Source organism: Syngnathus scovelli, chromosome 11 (assembly GCF_024217435.2).
Source record: "Syngnathus scovelli strain Florida chromosome 11, RoL_Ssco_1.2, whole genome shotgun sequence".
NCBI lineage: Eukaryota > Metazoa > Chordata > Actinopteri > Syngnathiformes > Syngnathidae > Syngnathus > Syngnathus scovelli.
In genome coordinates, this window is record NC_090857.1 from 13,195,232 (window position 1) to 13,215,659 (window position 20,428).

Consider the following 20,428-nt stretch of genomic DNA (forward strand, 5'->3'; position numbering starts at 1 on the left):
TCCTCCCGGAGCGTGTGGCCGCGGAGCGGGACCTGGTCTCTGCTGTGTGCGCGCGGGTGGAGGCCGGCAGCATGATCGCTACATGAGTGGCCATCCTGTGACGTATCAATGTTGCAATGCCGGCCGGGCCCTCTGTCGTTCGGGCGGGGCGGGGCTGTAGCTGCGCTCGGGGTGGGGTGTGCCCGCTCCGGGGGCCGTGTGTGATCGCGAGTGAGACTAAGACAGGATGATGGGAGAATGAATGATGACGGGCAAAGAATTCATACACGACATTGACTATTGAAACCGCCGCCCAGAGAGATGAACGTTTAACTGCTTGCCAACAGGTGTAAAAGAAGCATGCTTGGACTAATCATTGCAATCCTATGTGTAACTGTGGGCCTAACAAACGCCCACGATATACAGGACTGTCTCAGAGACCAAGGAAATCGTTGTTGACTTCCGGAAGGGTCACACAAAACACCTGCCGCTGATCATCGACGGTGCTATGGTGGAGAGGGTGAGCTGCACCTACGTTCCTGGGGGTGCACATCAGTGAGGACCTCTCCTGGTCCGCAAACACCGCGTCACTGGCAAAAAAAGCTCAGCGCCGCCTGTACTTCCTGCGGAAGCTCAGGCGTGCATGTGCTCCTCAGGCAGTCCTGTCTACATTCTACCGTGGCACCATTGAGAGTGTCCTCACCAGTTGCATCGCTGTCTGGGGTGGTAACTGCACTGAACAGAACTTGAAGGCCCTGCAGCGCATAGTGAATACGGTTGGTAAGATTATTGGTGCTTCGCTCCCCTCCCTGAAGGACATTTACACCTCCCATCTCGCCCGCAAGGCAACCTCGATTGCGAGTGATGTGAGTCACCCGGCTCACTCTTTGTTTGACCTTCTGCCCTCTGGGAAGAGGTACAGGAGCCTGCGCTCCCGCACCACCAGACTCGCCAACAGCTTCTTTCTCCAGGCTGTTAGGACCCTGAACTCGCTACCCCCTTCTGTGTAGCGTGCGGCACTGTTGCGCTATTTTTCTAGAATGTCTGCTGTACGCTCACTTGCTCCTTTTTGCTCCTCTTATTTATTTATTTGGTGTGTTATTTATTCATCGCTTATTCAGCACGCTGTTGTTTACTTGTTTTACTTGATTGTCTATTGTGGGCCATGTCTTGCCACCGTGGGATAGGGGGGAACGAAATTTCGGTTTCTTTGTGTGTCTTTGGCATGTGGAGAAATTGACAATAAAGCTGACTTTGACTTTGACTTTGAAAATTTGAATATTGTGATAAAGTTCTTTATTTTCTGTAATGCAATTAAAAAAACAAAAATGTCACACATTCTGGATTCATTACAAATCAACTGAAATATTGCAAGCCTTTTATTATTTTAATATTGCAGATTATGGCATACAACTTAAGAAAACTCAAATATCCTATCTCGAAATATTAGAATATATCCTCAGACCAAGTAAAAAAAAAGATTTATAACAGCAAAACAAAATCAAACATTTGAAAATGTTCATTAATGCACTCAGTACTTGGTTGGGATTCTTTTTGCACAGATTACTGCATCAATGCGGTGTGGCATGGAGGCAATCAGCCCATGGCATTGCTGAGGTGTTATGGATGCCCAGTGTCAAAACTGCACTTTTTATTAAAGTGACCGGCTTCCCATTAAAGGGTTCGATAAGCCGGGGTGAAGGGACTCGTCCGTCTCTGACCACCTGAGTTAAATTAATTCTAAAAGAATCAATATAATCTCTTTATGACGCCAATCCCACTGAAGTTAAACGACGCTCGTGCTGAGTAACTTAAATTTGAGACACATCGTCAGAATAATTGTGCCATAATGATGGCTCCCTTCGGTGATTAGAGGCTTTTGTAATGTTACAGATATTTTTAGATGTCTTTGTTAAGACCTCAGGGATTCGTTGATTTACTAGAGCGCACTCGCCCTAGCTGAGCTCAAGATAACTACTTCGAAACAGATCTGACAATTCCTGATGTTAAGGATTAAAGCTGTCTTCACTCTAAAAAAAATTGAACGGATTTAAAGAATGACGATGATAGGGAAATAAAGAAATTTTAAAATTCTAAATGCTGCATATAAAACCATGCTCAACTTAGTTAATACGAAATAATCGATAACCAAATTAAGGATTAAGAAGAGAATTACAAATCGAAAAAAACAACACTCACCCACTCAGAACAAAAGAGGAGACTAAAGGTCTAAAATCCTATTTGGTTGAACAAGTCGAGTGATCGGCTCTCCTTTGTTCCAAAATCCGAATTCTGTTTAAAAAAGAGGAAAGGTCTGGCCATGAGGAGCTTAGCCAATGCCGTAACATTGGCGTCTTCCCCTTTCTGCCCGAAGCGGCTGTCTCCTCTGCCTTCCTCGCAGCTTAAAATTTGACAAAGTCCAATTCGAAGACTCTGGAAATTCATCTTAGTAGATTTTGGTTTAATCTCAAAAAGAATGAAAAATCCATCCTCGTCTAAACGGCGTTCTTTACACTGGGCAGCGTCACGGTCATCGCCCTGACTTGGAAGAACCGCCTCGCTCTGTGTCAGGACAACATATTTATAGGCTTCTGGCATTACCTCAACGGAATATGTAGGTGAAAGGTAAGAATCCCTGCACCAGGTCAGCCGGAAACCACTTGTTGTCTCGGCAACCTTGCTTAAAGCAGCAACCACTGTGCATGACTGTACTCCGCCACCGGATGCAACTGTTTCCTGTTTTGCTCGTTCTTTCACTATTAGCCCTTGATGTCTCCTCTCAACTTAATACATTCGGGTATGGATGGAACACCAATGTTAAATACAGGTTGGACAAAACATTGCAACATTAATAACATATCTTGTCAAGTAAAGATCAATCTTAACACATAATCATACTTAACCATAATAATGGGTTCTTCTAACTTAAACATATATTGATATTGCTCAAGCTGTTACATTTTAAAATTATGGCATAGCAAACTCATATTCCAAAATTGTGCGTTGCTACGTGTTTGAACAGGTCGTCTCCTCCCAATTGCTAACAATTTAATTTATTAGATTTGTTCGTTTCCATCAGGTCACCCCTATGTCAACCTTTAACACCATCTCTTGGTGAAATTTTGGAACTATTACATGTTTTGGGATAGCCAATGTGCCTGGACCAAATTCGAGACCCAATTTTACACCATCTTGTACCACCATGCCACTTGACACTAGGATGCTTCAATAGCGGCCTTTAGCTCATTTGCATTGTTGGGTCTGGTGTCTTTCAGCTTCTTCTTCACAATACCCCACATTCTCTATGGGGTTCAGGTCAGGGGAATTGGCAGGCCAATCGAGGACAGTAATGCCATGGTCAGTTCACCATTTACTGGTGGTTTTGGCACTGCGGGCAGGTGCCAGATCATGCTGGAAAACGAAATCATCATCTCCATAGAGCTTTTCAGCAGACAGAAGCATGTAGTGCTCCCTAATCTCTTGGTACACAGCTGCATTTACTCTGGACTTGATGAAACACAGTGGACCAACACCAGCAGCTGACATGGCTCCCCAAACCATCGCTGACTGTGGGAACTTCACACTGGATTTCAAGCAACTTGGACTTTGCTCCTCTCCAGCCTTTCTCCAGACTCTGGCGCCTTGACTTCCAAATGAAATACAAAACTTGCTTTCGTCTGAAAAGAAGACTTTGGACCACTCTACAAGTGTCCAGTGCTTCTTTTCCATAGCCCAAGTCAGACGCTTCAGAAGTGGCTTAACCATGGGAATACGGCTACTGTAGGCCATTTCCCGGACACGTCTGTGAACATTGGCTTTTGATACCTGGACTCCAGCTTCAGTCCGCTGTCTTTGAAGCTGCCCTAAATTCTGGAAGCGACTCTTCTTCACAATGTTGTTAAGGATGCGGTCATCTCTCTTGGTTGTGCAGCGCTTCCTGCCACATTTCTCCCTTCCAACAGACTTTTTGTGGATGTGCTTTGAAACTGCACTCTGTGAACAGCTTGCTCTTTGAGAAATTTCTTGTGTCTTACCCTCCCGATGGAGGGTGTCAATGATGGTCCTTTGGACAGCAGTCAGATCTGCAGTCTTCCCCATACTTGTGATTTAGTTTACTGAACCAAGCTGTGTTTTTCAAGGCTCAGGAAACCCTTGCAGGTGTTTCGAGTTAATTAGACGATTCAAGTGATTAGTTGAATACCCTACTAGTTTACTTTTTCATGATATTCTAATATTTTGTGATAGGATATTTGAGTTTTCTTAAGCTGTATGCCATAATCAGCAATATTAAAATAATAAAAGGCTTGCAATATTTCAGTTGATCTGTAATGAATCCAGAATGTATGACATTTTTGTTTTTTTAATTGCATTGCAGAAAATAAAGAACTTTATCTCATCCATCCATCCATCCATTTTCTGAACCGCTTAGTCCCCACGGGGGTCGCGGGCGTGCTGGAGCCTATCCCAGCCGTCATCGGGCAGTAGGCGGGGGACACCCTGAACCGGTTGCCAGCCAATCGCAGGGCACACAGAGACAAACAACCATTCGCACTCGCACTCACACCTAGGGACAATTTGGAGTGATCAATCCCCCTACCAAGCATGTTTTTGGGATGTGGGAGGAAACCGGAGTGCCCGGAGAAAACCCACGCGGGCTCGGGGAGAACATGCAAACTCCGCACAGGGAGGGCCGGAGGTGGAATCTATCTCACAATATTCTAATTTTCTGAGACAGTCATATATATATATATATATATATATATATATATATATATATATATATATATATATATATATATACACACACACCGTATTTATTCAAATTAGTGTGTGTTCGCGATGACATAAATAAAAAACATTGATACCTTTCTTTATCTCCCATGCTGCTACAAATTCCCCCCAAAACGTACGTTTTCCTCCGCGACCGCATGCCGACGTCATTGCGCAAGTTTAAATATGACTGATTTGACAGCACGTCGAATGTCCATTTTAAATTTTTCTCCATAAACTATGATACAATTACATTCGTCACTCCTCTACAATATCCTCACACAATTACATTATTGGGGCGTGCGCTCGAACAAGACGATCGCGATAACATGACGTGGGCAACATGTGATGTGCGACGGTAACGTGTCGCATGATGGACAGTCAATTGACGCACCCCGCAGTTAGAGGTAGATCAAAACAGCCGCTGTTCCTAGTGTTACGAACACCAGTGAGATGCAAGTATTGCATACTATATAAGGAAAATATACATATCCCCCATTTCAGTTCCCCTTGGCGATCAGACAAAAAGTGTTCTCTATTAATCGCCCACCACCCCTGTTGGACATAAACCTTCTCTAATTATCGCCCTGGGCAATAATAATAATAAACCTGAAGGTTAGATAGGCTTTTGCAACAATAATTTATGAGAGGAAGGGAGGAATCAGATAAGAGCTACAGCTCCGGCTGGGAGTTCAAGGAATTTTTTGGAGCTAGACAATGAGCTGAGTTGGAGCAGGGGGGGGGCCTGCTCGTGAATTGCAGCACAAATCCAGTTGATCTATCTGTCATATTGCATATGATATCTGGAAATATTAGGCAGTCAAGAGTTGAAAAGAACAAATTAAGACTACATTTGGAACACAGACACTCAATGAGTTAACTGAATTGAAAACCATCAGCTAAAATGTAGTTTGAAAACAGAATCAATTTGCAGGACTTACAGTATGCAAAAGAGATCAACGTCACTAAGGGAATTTGGAACTGATAAACAAAAGTTACTTGGGAATTAGCAGTGGGATCAGATATTTTGGCTCGTCAAGCTTAAATGGAGTTGAAATTTAGCCAAGTAAAATTTTTAAATTGGGAATAAGACATTTGGACCAAATTTAATTCAGTCAAAAGGTTGCTCAATGTACCTAATCAATACAATAGTTATTAGTTAATTACACCTCAGTGGAAATTATGTTGTCGCAGAGTTCATCCATCCATCCATCTTCATCCGCTTATCCGGGGTCGGGTCGCGGGGGCAGCAGCTTTAGGAGGGACTCCCAGACTTCCCTTTCCCCAGCCACTTCATCCAGCTCACCCCGGGGGATCCCAAGGCGTTCCCAGGCCAGCTGAGATACATAGTCTCTCCAGCGCGTCCCGGTTCTCCTACCGGTGGGACATGCCCGGAACACCTCCCCTGGGAGGCGTCCAGGAGGCATCCTGATGAGATGCCCGAGCCACCTCAACTGGCTCCTCTCAACGTGGAGGAGTAGCGACTCTATTCCGAGTCTCTCCGGGATGACCGAGCTTCTCACCCTATCTCTAAGGGAGAGCCCGGACAGCCTGCGGAGAAAACTCATTTCGGCCGCTTGTATCCGGGATCTTGTTCTTTCGGTCACGACCCATAGCTCGTAACCATAGGTGAGGGTAGGAGTGTAAATCGACCGGTAAATTGAGAGCTTTGCCTTTTGGCTCAGCTCTCTCTTCACCACGACGGACCGGTACAGGGTCCGCATTACTGCCGACGCTGCACCGATCCGCCTGTCGATCTCGCGCTCCATCCTCCCCTCACTCGTGAACAAGACTCCAAGATACTTGAACTCCTCCACTTGGAGCAGGATCTCATCCTGGATCCGGAGAGGGCATTACCCCCATTTACGACCGAGGACCATGGATTCGGATTTGGAGGTGCTGACCCTCATCCCAACCGCTTCACACTCGGCTGCGAACCGCTCCAGTGAGAGCTGGAGATCACGGCCTGAAGAAGCCAACAGCACCACGTTGTCTGCAAAAACCAGAGACGCGATGCTGAGGTCCCCAAACCGGACCCCCTCAACGCCTCGGCTGCGCCTAGAAATTCTGTCCATAAAAATTATGAACAGAATCGGTGACAAAGGGCAGCCTTGGCGGAGTCCAACCCTCACTGGGAACGAATCCGACTTACTGCCGGAAATGCGGACCAAACTCAGCCCTTATCAATTGGTTCGGCACCCTGTACACCCGAAGCACCCTCCACAGAACCTCCCAAGGGACACGGTCGAATGCCTTCTCCAAGTCCACAAAACACATGTGGACTGGTTTGCCGAACTCCTATGCACCCTCGAGGATCCTGCTGAGGGTGTAGAGCTGGTCCACTGTTCCACGGCCAGGACGAAATCCACACTGCTCCTCCTGAATCCGAGGTTCGACCTCCCGACGGTTTCTCCTCTCCAGCACCCCTGAATAGACCTTACCAGAGAGGCTGAGGAGTGTGATTCCCCTGTAATTGGAACACACCCTCCGGTCCCCCTTCTTAAAGAGGGGAACCACCACCCCAGTCTGCCAATCCAGAGGCACTGTCCCCAATGTCCACGCAATGTTGTAGAGGCGTGTCAGCCATGACAGCCCCACAACATCCAGAGCCTTTAAGAACTCCGGGCGGATCTCATCCATCCCCGGGGCCTTGCCACCGAGGAGTGTTTTTAACTACCTCAGTGACTTTGACCCCAGAGATTGGAGAGTCCGCCTCAGAGTCTCCAGGCCCTGCTTCCTCAATGGAGGTGTGTAGGTGGAATTGAGGAGGTCTTCGAAGTATTCTCCCCACAGACTCACGACGTCCCGAGTCGAGGTCAGCAGCACGCCATCCCCACTGTAAACAGTGTTGACGTTGCACTGCTTCCCCCTCCCGAGACGCCGGATGGTGGACCAGAATTTCCTCGAAGCCGTCCGAAAGTCATTCTCTATGGCCTCACCAAACTCCTCCCACGCCCGGGTTTTTGCCTCAGCAACCACCGAAGCCGCGTTCCGCTTGGCCATCCGGTACCTGTCAGCTGCCTCCAGAGTCCCGCAGGCCAAAACGGCCCGATAGGACTCCTTCTTCAGCTTGACGGCATCCCTTACCGCCGGTGTCCACCAGCGGGTTCGGGGATTGCCGCCACGACAGGCACCAACGACCTTACGGCCACAGCTCCGGTCGGCTGCCTCAACAATGGAGGCGCGGAACATGGTCCACTCAGACTCAATGTCCCCCGCCTCCCCCGGGACGTGGGAAAAGCTCTGCCGGAGGTGGGAGTTCAAGCACTTCCTGACAAGGGATTCTGCTAGACGTTCCCAGCAGACCCTCACAGAGCATTTTGGTCTGGTAGGTCGGACCGGCATTTCCCCCCACCATCAGAGTCAACCCACCACCAGGTGGTGAGCAGTTGACAGCTCCACCCATCTCTTCGCCCTAGTGTCCAAACCATGCGGCCGCAAATCCGATGACACGACTACAAAGTCGATCATCGAACTGCGGCCTAGGGTGTCCTGGTGCGAAGTGCACACATGGACCCCCTTATGCTTAAACATGGTGTTCATTATAGAAATTCCGTGTCGAGCACAGAAGTCCAATAATAGAACACCGCTCGGGTCCTTCCCAATCACGCCCTTCCAGGTCTCACTGTCATTGCCCACGTGAGCATTGAAGTCACCCAGTAGAACAATGGAGTCCCCAGAAGGAGCGCTCTCCAGCACTTCCTCCAGGGACCCCAAGAAGGGTGGGTACTCTGAGCTGCCGTTTGGTGCATAGACACAAACAACAGTCAGGATCCGTCCCCCCACCCAAAGGCGGAGGGAGGCTACCCTCTCGTTCACCGGGGTGAACCCCAATGTGCAGGCGCCCAGCCGGGGGGCAATAAGTATACCCACACCTGCTCGACGCCTCTCACCGTGGGCAACTCCAGAGTGGAAGAGAGTCGAGCCCCTCTCGAGAGGGCTAGTACCGGAACCCAAACTGTGTGTGGAGTCAAGTCCGACTATATCTAGTCTGAACTTTTCTGCCTCACACACTAGTTCGGGCTCCTTTCCAGCCAGAGAGGTGACATTCCATGTCCCAAGACCCAGCTTCTGCAGCCGGGGATCGGACCGCCAAGGTCCCTGCCTTTGGGCGCCACCCAGCTCACAATGCACCCGACCCCTTTGGCCCCTCCCACAGGTGGTGAGCCCATGGAAAGGGGTACCCACGTTTCTTTTTCGGGCTGTGCCCGGCCGGGCCCCATGGGCGAAAGCCCGACCACCAGACGCTCGCCTTCGAGCCCCACCTCCAGGCCTGGCTCCAGAGGGGGGCCCCGGTGACCCGCGTCTGGGAGAGGGAAAACTGAGTCCATACATATTTTTCTTCATAACGGGCTTTTTGAGCCGTGCTTTGTCCGGCCCCTCACCTAGGACCCTTTTGCCATGTGTGACCCTACCAGGGGCATGAAGCCCCAGACAACATGGCTCCTAGGATCATTGGGACACGCAAACCCCTCCACCACGGTAAGGTGACGACTCACGGAGGGGAGTTGTGTCCATTAAAAGGAGAGTTTAAAGGGCTATAAGAACTTTTGACCTTTAAATTGATTATGCATAAAAAGCGACAGTTAACAAAATGACAAAGTAAAACATCAGACAAAGAGCCAGAGGAATTAGTCCGACTCGTCTTTCCTAGCTTTTTGATGAGAATAATTGATTAGGATAATTTTTTTTTGGAGCCATCTGATGCTGCATGCTCAGACATGCCATAACACAGACCCATACTTAGCCTCTCGAGTAGAAATATTTGTTGATAATATTATTGAAACTTGGATTGATGTGTTTATGAAAGATTTAATTGGAGAGACTGTCCAAATGGGTAGAATTATTTTTAGGATTCAATGTTTGCTTGCTCACTTACATACTAAATTTGCTTGTGGGATGAGAGTTGAGCTGTAAGGATGAATGAATGGGCGCCCGTGTGTGTTAGAGATTTGCTCACTCCAACTTATTTTGCAAGAACCACACGGGAGACAAGCAAGTCCTTTTTGGCACCTGCAGGTGGATAGTCCATTCGTCGCTGTGTGTGCAGCGATGATCGAATGGAGGTCTGAACTCTCCTTCCTGCAAGAGGATATTTATTAAGAGAAACAGAGTGGGGGTGAGAGTGGACAGGTTTGGTGAACCCCCGGCCTCTGGTAAGATCAGAGCAGGGGGTGTTTTACGATGTTGTGGGAAACAGAACAACTTTGATTGCTTCCTCTGCAGCTGGTCAATCAAGCAGAGGAAGCAACCACTTTATTTTACTGCGTTGTGAGAGCAAGACAAGATTGGTTAATCATTATAGTCTACATTCCAACATAATCCTACGATAAAGATAACCTGGAAAACCCTAACAGTGTGTCTGTGAATGTGTAGGTGTGTGCGTGCGCAATATGATTGGCCAAGATAGTTTGGAGTTGGGGTGTTGTGATCACGATAGAGGATAAAATTCCTATCACCTGAAAGTATAGTATAGATTAGAATACCTAGGATTTGATGATTGATCAGGGGCACGATTGAGGACAAAATGGTTCAATGGGGAAGGCCTGTTTCAGTCCTATGACCGGACACGAATGGATCAGCTAGTCCAGCTACGATCAGTATGATACTGTGCCAGCACACTTTGTTAGTCCCTTTTGATCCCTGATGACACAATTTAACACATTGTGTGAATGTGTCAAAGGGGATAGAGTGAGTGTAAATGAGTATGTAGAATCAATTTGTAAATTGTGAGATTCGATGTTTTTTCAAATGTACGTACTTGTTTTTGAAGCCTCAACTGGGCATGTAAGAATTCATTATACAGTGATGGAAGGAGCAGAAGAATGATCTCGAAAGGAAGGGAGTAAACGAGAGGCAACAACCTGGAATGGATACTGTTAGAGATTTGCTCACTCCAACTTATTTTGCAAGAACCACTCGGGAGACAAGCAAGTTCTTTTAGACACCTGCAGGTGGAGAGTTCACTCGCTCAAGGAATGAAGTCTGAAAACCCTCCCAACTGCAAGGACATATTTATTAAGAGAAAGAGTGGGGGCTGGTGTAGACTGAATAGGAAGCCCAAAACATATCAGGGGGTGTTTTACGACCTTGTGTAGGATGAGACAAGGTAGGTTATTTATTACCGGTTGCATTCCAACATAATCATACGATAAGGATAATCTGAAAAACCCTAACATCTCCCTCCTGTTTTATCATATGATTATGCCACCCCAAACAACAAAGACAAGTAAAAAAACATATATACATGTATAATGAAGAAAGAAGAATAGTAAAAATAAAAAAAACAACAAACAATGATAGCAACACTTTCCAGTGAAGATGAGGCATTACCTTAATACCCCAGATCAAACTTATTGTGTAAGCGAAAAACCTGCCGGCCAGATGTTATTAGCAGGAAAATTCTTACACTTTCCCTTTGCCTTAGGCGACCAGAATGCTAACAATAAAAAACAAATAAAAAGAAAAATACAGAAACAGCACATCATTGTATCCATCACTTGCGAAGCATTTTCGATGGTCAAATCATCAAGTTTCTGTAAAACATGCTCAACAGAACAGCATCTACGCAATCCACGCTTCATTATCGTCATCACATCCGTCATCTCGAAGAAGTTGGATATGCACTTGGGCTACAGTAGAGGACACAAACTTCGTCACAGCAGACTTCAAACATGGGAAAACGCAGGTCGTAAACAAGCACAACACCACCTTGTGCTGACTTGCCGTCAACAAGTCCAGAACCATCTTGTTTTGCAAGACCATAAGTCTAATAGCCTGAATCTCTCTATTTTGTCCATCGTTGACTTGCAGTGAGAGATTCACAAAGGATTGAAAACGATAGTTCAGTGTCTCGATGAAGAGCGATAGTTTACCAACCCCAATCTGAGGAAAGAGCGCAAGAACAACTTTGTCTCCGACGGACCATACTTTATGGTCATCTGGAACGTTCGCACCCCAGACAGGGTCATGAGGGTCAAAGGTTGCAACTGCCCTGCGTCGACGTCCAGAAGAGTTGTGTGCTTCTGTCAGCTGATGATGTCGTATCCTGTAGGTGTGGTCTGTCACACACACTGGTGCACACACTCCTGTCCAGTTGGCGGGCAGCATTGGATAAACCTTGTGACCACAAAGCCACCAGCCATTCTGTATGAAGTATGTTCCGTTCGATGGTGTAGCCATGTTGGTTGGAGAGCTCTCACCACCTGAAATGGCTCTCTTATCTTGACACTCATCGGTGATGTCCAAAGCTCCCATCCAGTTTCCTCCTGGAGAGCAGTCGTCGTTAATGCAGACGTGGGTCTTGTTACCTTGGATGTAACGTGTAATTCACTCCAGCTGGTCTCTCTGTGTAGGCCACTTGTGGTATTGTTCGTCCTTTAACAGTCACATTGAGATTTGTCCAGAATAGCTGATCACAGGCACCGTCAGCAAGTCCAGGGCGGTAAGGGTCGGCATCCTTGACTCCGACGGCACGGTGCTGATATCCAACTCCTCCCATGGATGCCATACATTTTGCTTCAGTGACATTCATTGCTCTGGCCTCCAAGCGAACTTGCGTGGAGGAAGGAGGGAGTTTCGAACACACATAGCACCCCTCTTGTGTGTGAGCTCTCACAGTGAACCTGACATACCGGTACCAAGTGTTGGTTTCGTATGGGTTTCTGGGGTCCCATGACCAGTCCTCAAAGTTCCCATCATGTGACCATCGTTTACCACGGGCAACATTGTCAATTGGTCTGTTCAGATGAGTCAATAGACCATAGCACGCTCCAACCACAACGCAGCAGAGGATCCATCTGGCATATGGAGCCCCGTTGCTACTAGGATGGCAGAGACACCGGGACATCCCCTCGCCTAGCGGAGTGGGGATCGATGAATTCTTCACCAACATTGAGACGCCTCACCCTAAACGATGGGGCTCCTTTGTAGTTAGCCTTCCCCACCACTCCGAATTAGGGGTCCAGTACTCTCTGCAACTTGCAGTGGCTGAGGTGAATCCAGCTGGGCCGTTGAGAAATCTTTACCGCCGTGGGAGTAGCAAGCAAAACTTGAAACGGTCCCTCCCACCGTGGGCTGGCCCAGTTCTTTCTTTTGATGACCTTGATATAGACCCAGTCTCCCGGATTGATAGGGTTGTCCACCTGTGAGGGGGAGAGATCAGGCGGCAGTAAATTTGCATTGGACACATCTTTCAGTTTGAGCGTCCTGATTAGATAATCTGCCAAGGTCTGTTCTTCATCTGCTTTTTGCAACTCTTGTAGTCAGTTTTATTGCCCTTTTTGAAATGGGCAGATAGTAGTGTTTGCAGGAAGAGTTTCAGCTCTTCCTAATGATTCCTCCGAACCAAAGACCATTTATGACAGGGGCTATCCCATTTATTGCCTCCTGTTTTAAAGGAGACTCTCTAGTCTTGGTTGGATTTGGGCTGGGGGAATGGATGTTAAATCCTGTAGCAAATGGTTCCTTTGATCAGTCAAACAAATGTTGATTAGCCAGGGAAGCGCATAAGCGCATGCCCTTCCAAACACATACACCACTTCCTCATAGCTTCTTTAGTCATTTTTCAATAATCTTCCAATTGTTTACAGCAAAACTTTGAAAAGCTTGAGAACATTTTAACTTAATGGTATGACGCCACATGTATTAGAGAATCCATATGTCATAAAGTGTTGTATTTTTACTATCTTTCACTATCTGTCCTACTCCCCCCTCCTTCTGAGGCTTGGCAACGCCCATGCCTCACCCCTTGACAAACTTTTTGGGAGAATGTGTTCTTTCCTACATATGATTCTGTCATCATTTAATTTGACTTTCTATCCAAAACGCTTCTCAATTTCCCAGTTCACACATCTTCTGCATGTGTTACTGGTTCTCCAGTTTTTTCTCTAGTTAATTGTCAATCCAAAAGCACCTTTTTTTTCTTCCTCTTAGCATTCAACTTACTCAAAATCACACTTTCTTCAAAGTCGCTCTACTAATTTTCCATAGTAGTCTCCAACAACTTCAACCATTCAACCTGTATTTTCTTTTCATTCAGGCTATCATTCATCAATGTTCATTTGCATCTCACACATAGTCTCCAAAAAGGAGTCTTTCCATCACATTGGTCCCAATTCATCGAAGCTCACCACACAACATACATATACCATTTTCAACTCAACGTTCCTGATAGAACAATCCACCAATCCAAAAAAAAACTCAACACAAAAAAACTGTTGGCAAATTATTCAGAATCTTTCTTTGTTTCTAAATTCAAAGAACTCATTTGCTCAGATTTAGCTCGCATATAGAAGGCTGTATAATCTTATAACACAACCAATCAATTATTCCTATTAAATGTAGCATTACAATGTCTTAAATTCACAATTTTGCTTCTTCCAATTCCTGAAAGCATGTTCTGTCGTTTTTTATTTATTTATTTATTTATCTATTTATTTATTTATTTATTTATTTATTTATTTATTTATTTATTTATTTATTTTCTCGAATTTCTCATGAGGGCTTGACACTTAACATGCACTAGTGTGGATCAGTTTTTGTTCGCAAACAGATTTCTCTCTTTTCCTCTCATTTTTATCTTTCAAAATCATTTCTGTTCTGCGGTGCAAATTGGATAGACCACAGTCTAGCAAATTTCTTTATACTAAAACTTTAGCCAATGTTCATCATTTTAACATATACGCACACACATGCACAGCTCTCGCACGCAAAAGGTAGTTCCCAGCACCAATGATTCGTCACAGGCTGGCCATTTCCTGTGGTCGATCATGAGCTGGTCCCTCCCATGCACACGAGGACAGCACATTCTAATTTTATTTATTTATCTTCTAGAAGCAAGTTGTATTTCTTTACTACTTGATTTGCATATTTTAACTTTAGTGTACACACACATTGATCTCTAGTCATTTGTAATTGGGCATACAAACAGCATTGCCATACTTTTTGTATGGGCAGGAGCTCTAACAATCTAAAAAGATTTTTGATAACCTGACAATGACATGTTTTGCTGTCATATGGGAGAGGTTTCAGATCTTTTAAATTTTGATACATGATTTGCATAGGACCGGAAACTCCTCTTGCCCCTTGCTTGAGCCGCGGCTTGAGCTGCGGCCTTGCACCAGCTCACAGGGGCCTTGTTGTCTCCTGGTCTGACAAACACTTGTGACCGCATCAGTTTTCATCTTTCTAGCTTTTGTCTCTTGAATTCGTTCTCATCTCTTTGTGAAGATTTCAACCACACTCTAGCACTTCTACCACTTCTTCCACATTTCAAATTTCCTTGTACTCCATACATTTTCTTCCACTTCAGCATGTATTGCATACAATTAAGAAATCTACTTGCCATGAACTTCTCATCTCAAAGAAGAGCAGACCAAGAGATTTACCGTTCTTATTTTCCATCTTAATTTTAGTAGTTTAAGGTTTTACATTTTTTTTTCCAAATTTTTTTTCTTTGAGGATCCTCAATGCAGGTTTAAATTGACCTTTCAACAAATTACTAGCCTGTATTATTGCCGTGGATCAACGCTAGAACTGCTATTTAGTCAATTTATCCTACCAGTCACACACTCAATCACACAAACTCCAGCGCTTTTTTTTTTCAGGCCTATCCAGGGATGGGTGTAAAACCCTCCCAAACAGCTTTGGAAAAACGGACAAAAGAAAAAATCTACGCCCTTCTTCAATTAAGAAAAAGAAGCTCTGTTTTTCTTAGCCCGTTTCTTCCACTGGGACTTGAACCCAAGCTATTCTTTGGCTTGGAAAAACATACACAGAAAAATCTACGCCCTTCTTTGATTAACAAAAAAGAAGCTCCGTGTTTCTTAGCACGTTCCTTCCACTGGGACTCTAACCCAAGCCAGATCCCTCAGCTCGGAAAAACTGACAAAGAAGAGTCTACACACTTCTTCGATGAACGAAAAAGAAGCTCTGCCTTTCTTAGCCTGTTTCTTCCACTGGGACTTGAACCCAAGCTGGCTCTCGTGCACCTCTACGTGTTACGCGTTTAACAACACAACACAACTTCAGGCCTTTAACTTACTTGTCCCCTGGTTCGTTGCACTGCCGGGTCCCGTCAATCCACCTCTGTCAGACGAAGGCAGACCTAAGATGCTGGCCCAGCGAAGAATTTCCTTCCCAGGTCTTTCTTTACCAGGTCCGGCTAATGGACGCTGGCCCGTCGACGGTGTACAGCGTGTCGTCCTCCGTCAGCCAGATGGTGGGTATGAGAGATCCCGGGTTTCGGCACCAAAATGTTAGAGATTTGCTCACTCCAACTTATTTTGCAAGAACCACATGGGAGACAAGCAAGTCCTTTTTGGCACCTGTAGGTGGAGAGTCCATTCGTCGCTGTGTGTGCAGCGATGATCGAATGGAGGTCTGAACTCTCCTTCCTGCAAGAGGATATTTATTAAGAGAAACAGAGTGGGGGTGAGAGTGGACAGGTTTGGTGAATCCCCGGCCTCTGGTAAGATCAGAGCAGTGGGTGTTTTACGATGTTGTGGGAAACAGAACAACTTTGATTGCTTCCTCTGCAGCTGGTCAATCAAGCAGAGGAAGTAACCACTTTATTTTACTGCGTTGTGAGAGCAAGACAAGATTGGTTAATCATTATAGTCTACATTCCAACATAATCCTACGATAAAGATAACCTGGAAAACCCTAACAGTGTGTCTGTGAATGTGTAGGTGTGTGCGTGCGCAATATGATTGGCCTAGATAGTTTGGAGTTGGGGTGTTGTGATCACGATAGAGGATAAAATTCCTATCACCTGAAAGTATAGTATAGATTAGAATACCTAGGATTTGATGATTGATCAGGGGCACCATATAGGACAAAATGGTTCAATGGGGAAGGCCCGTTTCAGTCCTATGACCGGACACGAATGGATCAGCTAGTCCAGCTACGATCAGTATGATACTGTGCCAGCACACTTTGTTAGTCCCTTTTAATCCCTGATGACACAATTTAACACATTGTGTGAATGTGTCAAAGGGGATAGAGTGAGTGTAAATGAATCAATTTGTAAATTGTGAGATTCGATCTTTTTTCAAATGTACGTACTTGTTTTTGAAGCCTCAACTGGGCATGTAAGAATTCATTATACAGTGATGGAAGGAGCAGAAGAATGATCTCGAAAGGAAGGGAGTGAACGAGAGGCAACAACCTGGAATGGATACTGTTAGAGATTTGCTCACTCCAACTTATTTTGCAAGAACCACACGGGAGACAAGCAAGTTCTTTTAGACACCTGCAGGTGGAAAGTTCACTCGCTCAAGGAATGAAGTCTGAAAACCCTCCCAACTGCAAGGACATATTTATTAAGAGAAAGAGTGGGGGCTGGTGTAGACTGAATAGGAATCCCAAAACATATCAGGGGGTGTTTTACGACCTTGTGTAGGATGAGACAAGGTAGGTTATTTATTACCGGTTGCATTCCAACATAATCATACGATAAGGATAATCTGAAAAACCCTCTGTTGCGTGGCAACAATTTAGGGATGATAAGGTTTAACTTTTTTTTTCTTACTTTTTTTTTTAAGACAAATTGCAGATGGTTACCAATCTTACAGCTACAAGATAAGCAACAAATATTTAGGTCATTTAATGTAGGAGATAAATAGACCAATTCCCTGTAATTACAGGGAATAGGGAATATGTTTGATAAAAGGTTAAATTGTTAATAAATTATTTTAGGCTGATTTATTTGCATAATGAATATTAAATATTATGAATATTAAAAGAAATTGAGCAGTTGAACCATTTTGGGAAAATGATGAATGATTTGAACATGAATTGAATTGGACATGAGACATAGATAACTGAACGATACACTGAATTTGAATTGGGTTCAAGCACTCCCTCTCGCATTGATGTGTGTGCATATGTCTGTTAATGCCCGAACTGGGCACACCCCTTTTGAGTTGCAGAAAGGTCGCTGTTTTCCTGGACCAATTCGGCCCTTCCAGTTGCTGATCCGGATGGTGGTAAGCGCGCGCACACACACACACATCTTAGACCAATTGTCCAGTTTTATGATTCCAGGTTTGCTGAGCACACTGCAGCGGACCCAGATGGGATAGCCGAGATCCAAATTACCCCAACTGTCTGGCTGAAAGTCCTGAAGAGATAGTGGACAGAGCCTCGATTGACTGGACCCTTTGCAGTGGCGGAGCGCACATCGCATGCCGTCTGGCTGGCCGGCAAAGGAGACACGTGGTATTATCTATCCTAGTGTGCCCCTGTAAAGGATTCCTGCAAAGATCCAGATCCGCCATCGACAGCGCCCCCACTCCCAATTGAAATCCTCTTCCCCTTGGTGGCCAGGTAGTCTACCCTGAGCCACTGAAGACAAAGACATTTTCAGGTTCTTTCCGGACGGAGCAGAGCTGCAAAGGGGTAAGAACTATGCTTACCCTCCACCAGTGGGCGTGCCAAGCCCCCAACGGCTGAACTACTACGAGTAAGTGTTATCTCGGACTTATATTATTGATAACATTTTGGTCGCCTAAATGAATTGGAAAAGATTGTGTTTGTGGAACTTTGGACTTTTTCCTAACAAGACCGTTAACACGCTACACAAATAGATGTGCAAAGACAAAGAAAGTGCTTCCTGTCCATACTGAGGCACAATGAATTGGCCCATTTTACCTTCTTAAAATAAACATTATTATTATTGACACATTTTAATTTTCATACATTCAACAGCCTACCTGGAATGTGAGAAAAGATGCAATGCAAAATGGGGTACCTTAATGCAAGTAAGTCTTTGATGCATATAAGTATAATTGTGTACCCTATATCAAAGTCAGCACATGAAAAGTTCCTGTTCCTTCTAAAAGTGTCATTATGAAATAATTCAATAGAAGACGCATCAAGTCAACAATACTAGATTTGAGTGCCATAAATAATTTATTCTACACAAAGTCAAGAACAGATAATTAGTAGGAGTGTAGTAATGAAACGATAAAAAGTTGAATAGATCCATGTTGATTAGAGGAGAGTGAGTCGAATAATCACTAAATGCTGTTTTGCGTTACTGAAGGCCCGCGGCATGCACTCTCTCCTTTTGGACATTTACACCTCCCATCTCACCCGCAAGGCAACCGCGATTGTGAGTGATGTGAGTCACCCAGCTCACTCTTTGTTCGACCTTCTGCCCTCTGGGAAGAGGTACTGGAGCCTGCGCTCCCGCACCACCAGACTCGCCAACAGCTTCATTCTCCAGGCTGTTAGGACCCTGAACTCGCTACCCCCTTCTGCGTAGCGTGCTGCACTTTTGCGCTATTTTCTAGAATGTCTGCTGTACGCTCACTTGCTCCTTTTTGCTCCTCTTATTTATTTGTTGTGTTATTTAGTCGTTATTTATTCAGCACACTGTTGTTTTACTTGTTTGTCTATTGTGTGCCATGTCTTGTCACCGTGGGATAGCGGGGAACGAAATTTCGGTTTCTTTGTGTGTCTTTGGCATGTGAAGAAATTGACAATAAAGCTGACTTTGACTTTGACTTTTGACTTATTGGGCCAGAACAAGTCCAGGAAGTTGAACAAGGCTTCAAATATATTCATCAATCAAACGCTTGTTGAAAAATCAGGCCATTGATTAGCTGTTAATTGATGGTTGCACTTGGAACTTTTAATGCTGGCTCGAAGAGCTGCTATGTTTCGGGGTGGCACCAGACAAGCAACATCACACGGAGTTCAAAGGCAACAAAATACAAATGAAAAAAAAAAAAAACAGTCAGCTTACGTTGAGGTACATTTGACAGAAAACAGATCAGTACCAATTCACATTTCCAGCACACCTAAAGTCAGGAGTTCCTCACGGCCGTTGTCATCGTTTCGGTCGCGATAATACATTTGCCAGTCCTCCGAGGAAACAGGCATGCTTCCTCGGAGGACTGGCAAAGGTGAGCGGTAATTCTCAGACTGCTCCTAAGTTGTTCACTGTAAATTTGAACTGGAGATCACTTATTCTACAGGTGGGTGCATGAAGCATCCCGGGATCACTCGTGCCCCCTGCCATAAGGTGAGAGAACCTTTTTTTCGTTGCCTCCGTAAGGTCTCGTTTCAAAGCTGTTTTGTTCATCTAAAGAAACACGACGTTACAGACAGATGACAAAAAACACTAGATATTATATACATAAGCTTAACTACGGAAATTAGTTTATATAGCCACAGTGTTTGAACACTTAAACAGCGACATAGAGACAGACAGCAGTTCAGTCTAACTGCATAGCCTGTCAGAATAGGCAGCCGTGCGATTACGCAATCCTCAGCGAAGGCGAGGCAGGAAGTTGCCTCCTCCGAGCGACTCGTCTTCGGTTTTAACATAACTATAAAAAAATCAGCAATTTTGGTTCAAAATGATACAAAACTACTAAAATTAAAAGGAAAATTACTTGATAATAAAAACAATTGAATTAGTTTTTTCCCCTTTTCATGATGGCAGGGGAGGCGTGGCCACCCTTGCCTCCTCTGACCGCACGTCGCTGGTTGATAACCAGGGCCGGACTGGGAGATTTTTTCAGGCCAAGAGTCAGTTGTGTAACCAGGCCACCCTGGCCTTGCCCACACATGCATGTTCACACCCACACTTAAATGCATGGGCACAAGCAAAACGCATTTGTGCGCGCACACATGCACACAATAATTCTTTGGGTTTTGTTGTGGGTGG

General features: G+C 45.2%; 1 long non-coding RNA gene across 1 annotated transcript in view; it reads left to right on the top strand.

Annotated features, from left to right (window-relative positions):
• The first annotated feature begins 1,378 nt into the window (after positions 1 to 1,378).
• Positions 1,379 to 20,428, top strand: part of LOC137840741 (uncharacterized) — a 36,228-nt gene continuing 17,178 nt past the window's right edge. The window contains exon 1 of the long non-coding RNA XR_011087717.1: positions 1,379 to 19,780. This is a non-coding gene — a long non-coding RNA (uncharacterized lncRNA). The remainder of the gene's footprint in view (positions 19,781 to 20,428) is intronic.